The sequence below is a fragment of the Nanorana parkeri genome, unplaced genomic scaffold, assembly GCF_000935625.1.
Source record: "Nanorana parkeri isolate BGI_ZX_2015 unplaced genomic scaffold, ASM93562v1 scaffold1199, whole genome shotgun sequence".
NCBI lineage: Eukaryota > Metazoa > Chordata > Amphibia > Anura > Dicroglossidae > Nanorana > Nanorana parkeri.
In genome coordinates, this window is record NW_017307467.1 from 439,737 (window position 1) to 452,759 (window position 13,023).

Consider the following 13,023-nt stretch of genomic DNA (forward strand, 5'->3'; position numbering starts at 1 on the left):
GGTCTGCTGCTGCCACAGACATAAAATAGTTGTCATAAATTCATATTGGACGATGATTATGTCATGTGTACCTGCAGAACATTTTCCTGAGCTACTATTGATTTTCATCATACTTTACAGAGCAGCATAGCAGAAGAATGTGCGTGACAATGATAAAATGGTGTATATCTTTTCAAGAATAGCTGCCACTGTGTTGTTGCTATGGACATTCAGTATGTTTGTCTTCAGCTAGTTAGAAAAAAAATAAGGATATCCAAAATGACAGATAAAGTTCATGTTTTTTATGAACCACACTTTATAGGGATAGAACATATAAAATGTCACCACCACAAAGCTAACAGGTAGAATGTGGATCTGATAACACAGCTGACATATGTTCCAAACTTTGCTATTTTCTCTTTATTTTTCTCTCTGCTATTTTTATATTTGTTTCTACAAACAAGTTACTTTATGATATATAGAAACCCCAGTCGTGGATTACTAGTATGTCATGGGAATACTCATGAGCGTATCAAAAAAACTATTTTTGTTTGCGAGTGTCAGGATTCAATAATTCTGCATCACATCATCACGAGTCCCTCATCAGGAGCCCTAAATGTACGGAGTGAATACATGTGTATTTACCAAGTCCAATTGTAAGGCACATTGCATACTATTTGATCTTTAACAAACATTGCATCCCTGTGTCTTTTAAGCCCAGCAATACTCTGAGGCTTGTTCATCCAATAAAACCAACACCCAAACACAAGCGAAGTAACTTGGTATATGGAGTGCAGTGTGGTGAGGAATGCCAAAACGTGTACTTTGGGGTGACAGAACAACCTCTTAGCAAACGCCCAACAAAGGGGAGAGGGGGATTCTTTAGGTCAAGACTCAGCTGTTGTATTACACTATAAGGAAAAAGAACATTCTTTCAAGAACCACTGTTCACATTTTGGACAGAGAGAATAACTGATTCTCAAGAGGCATGAAAGAGGCCGTCTATGTCAAACTGAAACAACCTTCCTTGATCAGGGGTTGGGACCTTCAACATCTTCTATCCTCCACATAAAATGCTATTATAACAACAACTCACACCTTCAGTCATGTAAATCAAAGGCTTAACACCTATGCAGACTTTCTGACATCAGGGATGGGGTTATGTAACTAGAAGAGGGTGGTTTCACAACTTTCATGCCTCCCAACCTGCTCTTGGACAATCAACATCTGCCTTTCCCTTGTCAATGGGGTGTGGTGTCTGCTACCTGTGCGGAAATAAATGCTTGGGTATTTTCCTGACACTCATTAGAAATGAAGAAGTGCCTTGGATAAGCTGCGAAAGTCTAGTTGAATATTACTGAATACTACTATTATACCATAACTTGAATAATGGAGGACCTTTATAGACATATTTGATATATTAAAAAAAATCTTAGCCCCCAAAATCAGCAGACAGGAGGGAAAAAATGCCTTGTGCCTGTATACAGAACATGCAAAGTGTTATAAGTCCAATCACATTTAACATTTTTCCATACTTAAAAATTACAATATAATAGCATGATAATGCAGATTTCATTGTACAGCTGTTTCCAGCCAGTGTGCATTTTACCTTTGGTTTGCACAATATAGGAGGTGACAAACACATTTCTGAATAGCTTCCAAAGGCAAGGCTTCCATTCCGTTCCCATGGAAACTGTCATTATGAGTTATTGCACGCACGTGCCTTATATGACCTGTATGATGCCATTTTTCTTTCCTAACAAGACTTTGCTGTGGTGAGACAAGGAAGACTCTACATCTGTGACATTGCTCTTGTCCACCTTTTAACCTCATCATTGTTAGTAGATTAAGCATGTCCCAAATGCTGTGTAGGAAAAAATAGAATTTTAGCAACTTTATACTTATGAAATTAGTACAGGACTAGTCAAAGGTTGTACCGGTGAACACAGACTAAAATTGCCCTCTGCACTAAAATGTTGTTGACTTCTTAGCACCTAAGTGTATTCACCTTGAGCACACCATCTCTCTAGGATGACCTATCATAATGTATCTTGGCACAGGACTCTACCTCTATTATCTGTGTTATGGATGGGAGTGGGCCAAAAGGAAAAAGAAAGGACAAGTTATGTATTCTCAAACATCTACTATCTGCTGTTTACCAGTGCACATCCCCTGATCTGGACATTGGAAAACACACACATAGGTGTACGTTTAATAAACTGTGATAAAACTAGCTTTATCACGAGTTAACTTTACTCAGCAGATCTCTTTGTTTTTCTCGGCTGCACAGAGGCTGTTTAATAACCTGCGAAAAGAAAACTTCTCACGTAACAGCTGTGAAAGGCTGAGATAACTTATCTCAGTGATCAGTTGAGAAAGCAATGTGGGGAATGTATTCTGAGCTGCACAATGACATCCTTTGTGATAATCTGCAATCCTCCTGACAGGATCGTAGTTCAATCTGCCAAACCACCCATTAACAATATTACAAAGCACCGCTATAGCAAAGTGCAACAGTTATTTCACCGTTAAAATTAAGAAAATTGCTAAAAAACAAGATTTACATGTTCTGATTTGTTCAGCATGTACCAGTACAAAACCATGAATTAAACTACCAGAGGCAGCCACAATGCGAGGCAGTGATGGGGTTAAACATTCTAAAGGGGCACTCTGATGGAGCCTAGCAATGTAAGTGGGCACTCTGACACATGCTGGAAATTAGAATGTTTGGCGTCCATGAAAAAAGCCTGCTGTCCCGAGATAGGTGCATCAGCACTGTGTGTGTGCAAACACACTAGCAGCAGGTATTAATGCATCATAAACGGCGGACCATGGTGGCGAAATGGTGTTACAGACTGTTATGTGGAGTGCAATGTTCACTGTATCTGCCTCTAAAACATACTCCCCAGACATCCTTCAAGCTTTATTTGGTGGGCCTGTTTCTGAGGGAGAGTGAGACTTCAACAACAAGCCCTAAGGTCACATGACCTTACTGAACTTTCCCTCACACTACACAGATACAGTGAGGGGACTTGAAACTGCCACTGTCACTCTCATGAGGGAAGGGTGGCATTAAGACAGATTTCCCTCCTGTTCCCTCTCAAGGCTGTGACACACTGCAGGCGAAGCAAAGCAAAGGGAAAAAAAACCCCAACCTTCCACTTCGCACCGCAGCTTGGCTACACTGTAGTTTGTCCGGCACAGCGGAGCTCGGTATCGCCAGCGGCAACGGGGGGGGAGGGGCGCACAAACGCACGCATATTACAAGTGATCGGGCGTCTCTACAGACGTCTGAACGCTTAAAAGTTAGCAGCCATCGCTGGCTGTTTACATTGAAAGCCAATTTCCCGTTAACTGCTTATCACACTCTTTCACAGTTTATTAAACGTACACCATAGGCTGTTACCACTCACAAATTATGGACTTGGAAGAGACCCATACCCCTGACTCTTCTAATCAGAAAACAATGTTCTGCAGCAGATGACAAGTGAACTGCCAAACAGTGCAGCAATTAGTGCCGACATATACAACAACAGACACACTCTATAACTTCAAATTTATACTTTAGCTCAATCAGCAAACAACCTGTTGCTTTATCTTGAATGGTTTAAAGTCTATCTAAATGTTTAATATATTGAAGCTTACCAGTCCTTAGACATGGTGGCTGCATTTGTTTTATATTTCTGTAGCGCTCACCCCCGAAGGAGCCGCTGAATGATCGGGTCTTCCATAGCCTGTCTAGGGATTATTAAAAACACATGGCTGCCCCAATAGCACTTACCACTTCCAGTGGTTTCCGACAGATTGAAGTCCAGACAATAGCTCCAAGATGATTCTCTTTATTGCTGTAACTCCAGGGAGAGAGGGAAGAGGGTCAGGCACATCCAGCATGAAGGTAGACTCCTTGTACTTGAAACAGAGCAAAGTAACTGCTGCCACCACAGACTTGGACCTTTAAGCCATACAGGCAATCTGTGTGGAGAACTTCTGGCAAGCAGTACTGTCAAGGGTCTTGTTCAGGCTCAACTTCAGACATGAGTGGCTGACCACTGGGCCTCCAGGCTCAGGCCCCAGTGTCCAGGCCTAGGCCCCAGGCTTGGGCCTAGTCCATTCTGTCTCTTCAGCAGCAAGCCTCCTGCCCCAGGCCAGGAGGGCCCTGGGGAGGGGAAGAAGAAGAGACTGTTGCATCAGCCACACTCAGCATTTATATCCTCTCCCAGCATGCATCACTGCTACTGTACTACAGTGATTGGCTGGGAGACATAAATGCACGTAGCAATCCTCATTGGCTGTTCTGCCCTGTGTGGTAACACACCCAGCAACAGGCAGACACAGCTTCACAGATTGTTCTGTCACAGTTGAACTGAACATAGACTATATATATAGGATCTAGCACTCCTTTTTAGCAAGGTGCTACATTTCTCTTAATTTTTACCTGGTGATCCTGCTAGTAACATACTTCTGACCTAGGACAGAAGCTTTGATATGACTACAGATTACCTGCTCCACTCTTCATCTCCATAACATAGAGGGGATGTTCTGTAGTGCACAAAGAGAACTGGAGGATTTTTCCCCATGGAATCCTGTTCAGTATGGTTACCGGCTGGCACCCACAGGTTACGTTATTTGTAAGCAAATACGATACCATCGAACCCTCCTTCTCCTGAGGAAGCCAAAGCCCGAAACACGTTGAGAAACCAGGACCAAGCGCCACTATATCCCCAGCTTATATATCAGCCATACAAGAGAAAATATTTTTAACCATCATCTATATACAAAGAATAATATGGACACATTATCTTTAATATAGTTAAGGTCCTGGGTGGGTTTGTACTGTGTCGAAAGTATATCTGCGCTTTCAGATTTTATTTATGTATTCTATTTTTGTTAGTTTGGTTTTTAATGGAAATCAATAAAATTAATAATTTTTACATATTTATTTGTCAGCATACCCTTTTTATGAGTATCAATTGAAAGCCCCACAATAACATAGCCCCTGGATATTTGTGCCCAGTTGGCCTTCTGCTTCTTTTAAATGTAAAAAACAATGTGTGACCCCTCCAAAATCCATACCAGAGCCTTATCCCATATAGGGGTCTGGTATGGCAGGACCACACAAAAAAACATGGTGTTCCCACTTCAAATCAGGAGTTTCCCATAATATCAGTGCCCCCCTTCACATTAAAATCTGGACTTTCACATCAGTACTCTTTACATTAGGATCCCCCTCCTTTCACATCAGAGCCCCCTCTTTTCACACCAGTGAACCCCTTCACATCAGGAGCCCCCTCCTGCTGAACTCCCTCTTACACTAGGGGCCCCTGTTCACATCACAAGCCCCCATTTAGATCAGAATCCTGCCTTTTGCATCAGAGTCCCCCCTAATATCAGGGGCCCCCTTCTTTCACATCAGAGTCCCTCCTCTCTCAGTAGGGGCCCCCTTTCACATCAGAAGCCCCCCTTTCACATGAAAGTCCCACCTTAACATCAGAGCCCCACTTTCATATCAAAGTCTCCTCATTTCACTTCAGGGTTCTGTCTCTCTTGACACGAGGAGCCCCTTTACATCAGAAGACTGTCTGCTCTATGCAAAGGAATGACACTGTGTGAAAATTTTGAGGCAACTCCGAGGAAGGCAGAAGGCGTCTCATGGTGCCATGGCACCCCGGTAAAGAAAGGCTGATCTAGATAGTAGTATAGCAAGACAATGTATTACAAAATGTTTGTACACAGTGCTTTGTTTTTATGTGTATCCAGAGTTAAAAGAAAAGGTTTCACAGCAAAATTAGATCAATGCACATTGGTTCATGTTCTCCTGACTACAAGCAGTCACTGCCACAAAATGAATCTTTTATTGCTGATTACACACAAGATCTATGAACTGCCACTTTATATATTACAACAATTACACTCAACATGTATCCAGATTTAGAACCGTAAAAAACAAAGCTGTTCCAATTTTTTTTTTTAAATGCATTAGAGGACCTTTACAAAAGCATATGAATAACATCCATTCTGTGAAACACTCAAATATGTATGGACAGTTCCGTAGCTTAGTGGATAACCTTGTAGCACAGTTTAAATCCCAGACAGGACACTATCTGCATAGCTCAAAAACTGTGGAACCAGCACACGATAATCTTCCCCCCAAAAATCAACTATACTGTATTCCACATGCATCTGTACAAAGCACAACCGCTGCCGCACTTCTGCCTTACTCGGCCCATAACTATGACTAAGGCCGAGTAAGGCAGAAACGCGGCAGCGGTTGTGCTTTGTACAGATGCATGTGGAATAAAGTTGAATTTTTTGGGAAGATTATCGTGTGCTGGTTACACAGTTTGAGCTTATTACTTTGGAAGAGAGTCATCCTTGCACTGAATGTGGATCGCATGATAGGGGTGAGCTGTGTGCTTTGTGTTTTCAGACTATCTGCATGGAGTTTGCATGTTTTCTCTGTATTTACATGGGTTTCCTCCAAGGCATGTTGGTAGCTTAGGTGGCTCCTGTCTGAGGGCCCATTCACACCATCCAGTGCGGTCATGCCACGGTACTGTGCAATGAACGTACTGGATGGTGTGAACAGGCCCTAAATTGGCCCTAGTATGTGCATGTGAGATAGGGATCTTAGATTATAAACCCCTTGAGAGCAGGGGCTGATGCAAATGCACAGCATGTAATGTGCTGTGCCAAATCTTTGCTGCTGTGTAAATGTCTATAATAGGAAGAAGCCATACTATAATTAATTTTGGATATTTATGAAATTCTATGCATGTTATATTTGGAAATGGTTTGCTCCCTCCATGCTAATGTAACAAGGGAAAGTCATTCTTTTGCAAAGTCTGCCTAGTTGGCATAGCTCAGCAGGAGGTTTACATGGAAAGTACTTAAAAAGGCGGCATGTGAGAAAAATGAAATACCATGAGGCTCATTGTTTTGCCACTGGCTCTCAGAGATAGCAAACAACTGCCGCAGCCTGAGCAGCCGGGATACGTAATCATTAAACAGTAAGTGAGAGAGATTCTATGGAAAATGCACCCTGGAAACTGCTGTCAGGCAAAAACTTGTCTCAGTTTTAACAGACAAATGTGAAAAACCATGTTAACATAGTCAGTTTATTTCATAATTTGAATCTCCTTTTATAGGATTTTGTTTGTTGTCCTTAACCAAGGCTGGTTCTAAAAACTGTTTGAAGCTGATCTTTCTTAATGAAGACATACTTAAAAGGCTTATTTCAATACACATGTATAAACAATGATATTACAAATCGATACTCTTTTCCAAAATTTCTAAATCAAATATTGAACAGTTTATAAAAAACACAGCTGAATGGATGGGAGAGGGGGTGTGGGGGTAAGTGGTGGTGGTGGGTTATTTTATCCTGAAGATGAGTTTTAAAAAGCCCTTTTCTTGTGTATATCTTGTAATTATAGAGGTATGTCAGAGTGGCCATGTTTACTCATTCCACATGCAGGCTCAGATTTCTGATTTTGTCTTAGTGACAACATGCAGGCTCATACTTCTGGTTTTGTCTTAGTGACAACATGCAGGCTCAGACTTCTGATTTTGTCTTAGTGATCTTTTTCTCTCACTGCAAGTCTTTTTTTCATATCTGCAAAAGTGTGCTGCCTCCAGCAGTTGTATGGCAATGCAGTTGCATTGGTATTTTTGTTTTGTTATAGTATTTGTTATGCTGCCACCTTGTTGTCATTGAGTTTATTACACCCCCTTTTCTTTGTTTCCTCCCCTTTGTATGGCGTAACCTTCCCTTTTACTCAATGTAAGATTCAGCCGACTTCAGACCACATGTGCATCTGAGGCTAGCAGAAAGAATATCAATTTTGACAGCTTTAAATACTTAATTACAGAATCTACCACATCATATTGTCTGCTGATCACCTGCAGAGGGTTTCAAGCGGGGATACTTCCAGTCGTCAGCAATGGAGATCCCCATAAAGGAAAATCCCTTCAAAAGAAAGCTATCAGGACAGGTTTGGTAATATTTTCCAATGAAAAACGTTTTAAAATAAAGAAAATGAAATTGACTCTCCATTTCCCATTGCGAATAATTCTGGTCTCTATTAACAAAGTACATTTGAAGTTAACAGAGCATTACACAGAGTTAATTATAATTTTACTTATACCTCACTTATCACTGTGACAGGAACCTTCGGAACAGTGTAAAACAAGATTAATGAAAGCAGCTTGCTTGTAACTGAAATTTTCTGTAAAATATAGTTAAATCATAATCTTTAACCTTGCATGCTCCAAGAAATAACTTTCATTATTAAAAGGACAAAGATTTCAATCTTTAAGCACTCTAGGACCAAAGCTTTTAGAATGGAGAGAATGGAGAGTAATTTGGACACGTGCCATGTTTTTATTGCTGTGTGTGGCCCATTTAGGGAGATTCCCCCTGTCTATTTGTCCTGGTGATCAGTGTCACTGAAAGTGAAAGAAAATCCCAAATTATGGGTTGTTATCAGAACAAGAATAAATGGGAAATCTTCCAATAGAGACACTAGTTCTGGTGACCCTGCTGACCACCAGGGATCTCCTCTTATTTCTTGTTGCAGCAGTTGCACAAGAAGTGAAATCTTCCCAATGGGACACATGTTCTCATTCTTGTTTTCTCATATTACTAGTTTCCTCTAATCTGAATTTGCCTCTGCAATGCAAAGGGGTGGGAGGTTCATTAACCCTGTCAGTGTTCTGTATACAGATCTCATTATGAGTTGTAAACTTGAACACTGTCTGTCCTACCAAAAGTTTAAAGCTCTAAAAGCATTGTATGTTAATGAGAGGAAGCTCAGAGGGTCCCTAGTGTTTCTATGGGGACTGAAACTTGTTAAAGAGGTCACCAGCACACCATATTGAAGTGAAGAACACATCTGTTTATTGACGCTTCATGTCAAAACAAATAACGTTTCGGGGCCACACAGGGTCCCCTTCATCAGGCTTTTAAGCCCCGAAACATTGTTTTGACATGAAGCATCAATAAACAAACGTGTTCTTCACTTCAATATGGTGTGCAGTGGACATCTTTAACAGTCAGAGTTTGTCACTTGGAAATTTTACAGAGAAGCTCACAGTCTGTCCAAAGACCTGCTACAAAGAGACATCTAAAAAGGTGAATTTTTTTTATTTTAAAAACAATTTTTAGGTGTTTTGTGTGCATAGAAACCCATAAGAATAGAAACCCATAAGAAACATATAGAGGGGTTTTCTCAAATTTGACAGTAAAAGTGTAAATACACTTTAACTACCTCCCGGCCGGCCGTTGTGTATAGACGACCTGCCGGGAGCTTTTTGGATGTAACTGGTCGTGTATACACGTCCTGTTACTTCCGCCCGCTAGGGCGCGCTGCGGGAAATGCCCGTTATATGTTTAAAGCTGCCCTAAAACTAGATACTTGCACTGCTGCTTTTAGCACCGTTCCCTAGTAGTGTACCAAATACGTCAACAAGCTTCCTGATTTTATTAATGCATACTTTTTCTTAAGACCAGTAATTGTCACAGTTGACACTGCCAGGTTCCACAGAGAGAGGTGACAGGGGGTTGGTGGTGGTGGTGGGGTTGGGAATCACAATTTTGCCCTGGGGCCTAGGATGTGTAGGTATGATTCTGAACTGACCTTAAAATTTAGAGATTGCTTGGATGCGCAAACATGATCTGACCACCCTCAGGCTAACAAATCGGCATAACACTGCAAAGCACTCAGTTCTGCCAGTAGTACATGTTTATGTAAATGGAGAGGAGAGGTGAGCAGCAGGCATGGTAGAAGAAGCCTGCTTAATGTGACACTAAACTCAGAATGTAAATCTTAAAGATGCATTCAAGTACCTGAACTAATAAAAAAAATGCATCTTATTTGTGTATCACTCGGCTGTAGGTCCATCCTATCTAAAAATGAGCTATCACTTTGTGGTGTTGTATCAAATCTTTACTGTACAAAAAAGTATTACATTTTTATTTATGACAATCTGTTTGTTGTGCATGCCAAGCTTTATAATAAGAATGTCCATCACTGCCTGCTTAATCTTTTATTGTAAAGGGGTAGGGGAGTGAGGCAGACACAACCTTTAAAGCAGTGTGACGTTTAGGGAAGTTAGCACAAATGGCAAGCGCTCAAAGATCAGTCTTAAAGCCATTTTGAACATAAACCAAATAGTCTTTTATTGCTTCCAGAGAAGAAACATGACTTCAACAATAATACGCAATCCGCTTGTAATCCAGCAAACATAATACATAGTCTCACCAACTCCAGGTTGTCACACATACTCCATGTGTGAACGGCTTTCTCAGCCTCCTCGGCTGTCTTCCTGTGCCACCAGCACACACAGCCACCTGGCTCCCCACTGACGTCTGGGTGGAGTCCTCCTGACTCCTGAACACCTCTGTTCCTCTTCCCAGCTGGAGCCCAGAACACTAGCCCGCACACTTCCCATAAGTGCAGTGCACAGGTGTGCAATCAGGTGCTGGCCACTACTAAACAATGGACCCAGGAATGGAGATTTCATCCCTCCCAATTCTCTTAGAAATCTCCCAGTTCCAGGATCCCATGCCAAATCCAGAAATCCTGGGAAGAGCTGCAAAGTCAGTTCTTTCCCAGTACTGGAACTTGCCTCCTAGAACTGCTCAGCCCCTCTGGCTGAGAGTCCTGGGCGTCTGCGTTGCCAGCACCTTGCATGGCAGTGCTAAGCAATGCCACAGCAGCCTTTGGTATCTTTCTTCAGGTTTTTGAGAAACCAAACCATGAAAAATAATGCTGAAATTGGGAGCCACATTTGGCCATCCAAATCTGTGAAATTTCTTTATGTAGTCGGAAAATTAGAATTAGCTCTATTTGTGATTAGACACAAACAACAACAAATAAATGACACAGGCTATTTATTTGTAACAGTAAAGTGTTGTGGACCTGCAGATGCAGATTGTAGCACATCACCAGCTGGCTGCAAGCAATGAGCAAGAAATATTAATGTGGAAGATTTCATAGTTACCTGATTAAAATTTAAAGTGATATTAAAGTCAAAAATATTTAAGCTATTTCAAATGCTTATTAAATCACTTAAAATGGATGCTGCTCCTTCATGTTTAAAATGTTTTGTTTCCTGCAGAATCATCTGCTCCCCTGAGCACTGGCCCTGATATCCTCTTTAAGGGTGGCACCTTTCACTCTGCAGGGTCCTATGGAGGCACCCTTGTGTGTGCTAGTAAGCTGTGTGTCTCCACAAACACACAGGCATGACAAGACAAGTCAATCCTGTGCTCCCAGGTCCTCCATTTTCCCTTCTCTAAGCTAGTAGATGGACAGCTGATAGAGACTGCTCTGTCCCTTGTGATCTTGTACTGGACATGAAGTTCAGGGAAGCTGATCGGAGATAGTGGGAGCCAACCATTTGGAAGCATGATGAAGTGTTTGGGCAAAAATGTAAAGAAACACTTTGCTGGGAATTGTATGTAGGTTTGCAACCTGTCTGGGATTCTCCTGGACAGTGCAGGTTTTGAGTCGTGTATGTGTTTTGTCTAGGTTTCAGTGGGGGATGTCAGGTGGACAGGAGCAAACACGGGGTCCTGGTGTTCCAACTTGAGTGCATTGAGGAGGCACAGGATACAAAAGGATGCTGGAACTGTCTCTCCTGGCTGCCTCTCCTCTCACTCTCCTGACTGTGTGTCCTTGCTTGTCCTCCTTGTTGTCTCTCCTCACTCTCTCCCCTGGCTGTCTCTCCTTACTCTCTCCCCTGGCTGTCTCTCCTCACTCTCTCCCCTGGCTGTATCTCCTCACTCTATCCCCTGGCTGTCTTCCCTCACTCTCTCCCCTGGCTGTCTTCCCTCACTCTCTCCCCTAGCTGTCTCTCATCCCTCTTTCTCCTGGCTGTCTCTCCTCTCTCTTTCCTGGCTGATTCTCCTCTCTTTCTCCTGGCTGTCTCTCCTCTCTTTCTCCTGGCAGTCTCTCCGCTCTTTCTCCTGGCTGTCTCTCCACTCTCTCTCCTGGCTGTCTCTCCTCTCTTTCTCCTGGCTGTCTCTCCTCTCTCTCTCCTGGCTGTCTCTCCTTTCTTTCACCTGGCTTTCTCTCCTTTCTTTCACTTGGCTGTCTCTCCTTTTTCTCTCTCCTGGCTGTCTCTCCTCTCTTTCTCCTGGCTGTCTCTCCTCTCTCTCTCCTGGCTGTCTCTCCTCTCTTTCTCCTGGCTGTCTCTCCTCTCTCTCTCCTGGCTGTCTCTCCTTTCTTTCACCTGGCTTTCTCTCCTTTCTTTCACTTGGCTGTCTCTCCTTTTTCTCTCTCCTGGCTGTCTCTCCTCTCTTTCTCCTGGCTGTCTCTCCTCTCTCTCTCCTGGCTGTCTCTCCTCTCTCTCTCCTGGCTGTCTCTCCTCTCTTTCTCCAGGCTGTCTCTCCTCTTGTAATAGACGAGCACTGCTGGGACCGGGTGCGGGTGGCCGTCGCGGTCATGCGCAGGTGCATCGCGGATCAGTAGCCCCAACTCGCCGTCAGAACGCGGTGACGTCTGGTAGTGCTCTCCGTAGTCGCTTCGCGCAGGCGCACCGCGGTCTTGCCGCATCTCACCCCTCAGAGCCGTCTAGATCGGGCACACAAAACAAACGACAAACGCACTCAACAATTTGTTACCAGTTATACAGTAAGGTGCACACGAAATGGGCTTTGAACAGTAAAACAGTAGAAAGGCATCATGGCACACTCACAAAACCAGCATGTAAAACAACATGTCTCACCACTAAGGATAATGACAGAGGTTTGGATACACGTCTTCAGCCGAGGATGTGTAAGCCGCACTGCCACGCCAAGGCACCTCTTATAGTGCGGTCCTAACTCTAAACTATGAGAGTCTCCATCTTGGAGCACATGGGGGCAGAAGATATCAAATTGGGTGCAGGTTTGTCAGGAGGACGCCCAACCTCCTTAAAAGGTACAGAAACACACAAGGGATCCCGCACATCCTATTGGCAGCTGAGAAACCCCATGCGTCGCTGCACCAAATCGGTCAAACAAAACAAACGACAAACGCACTCAACAATTTGTTACCAGTT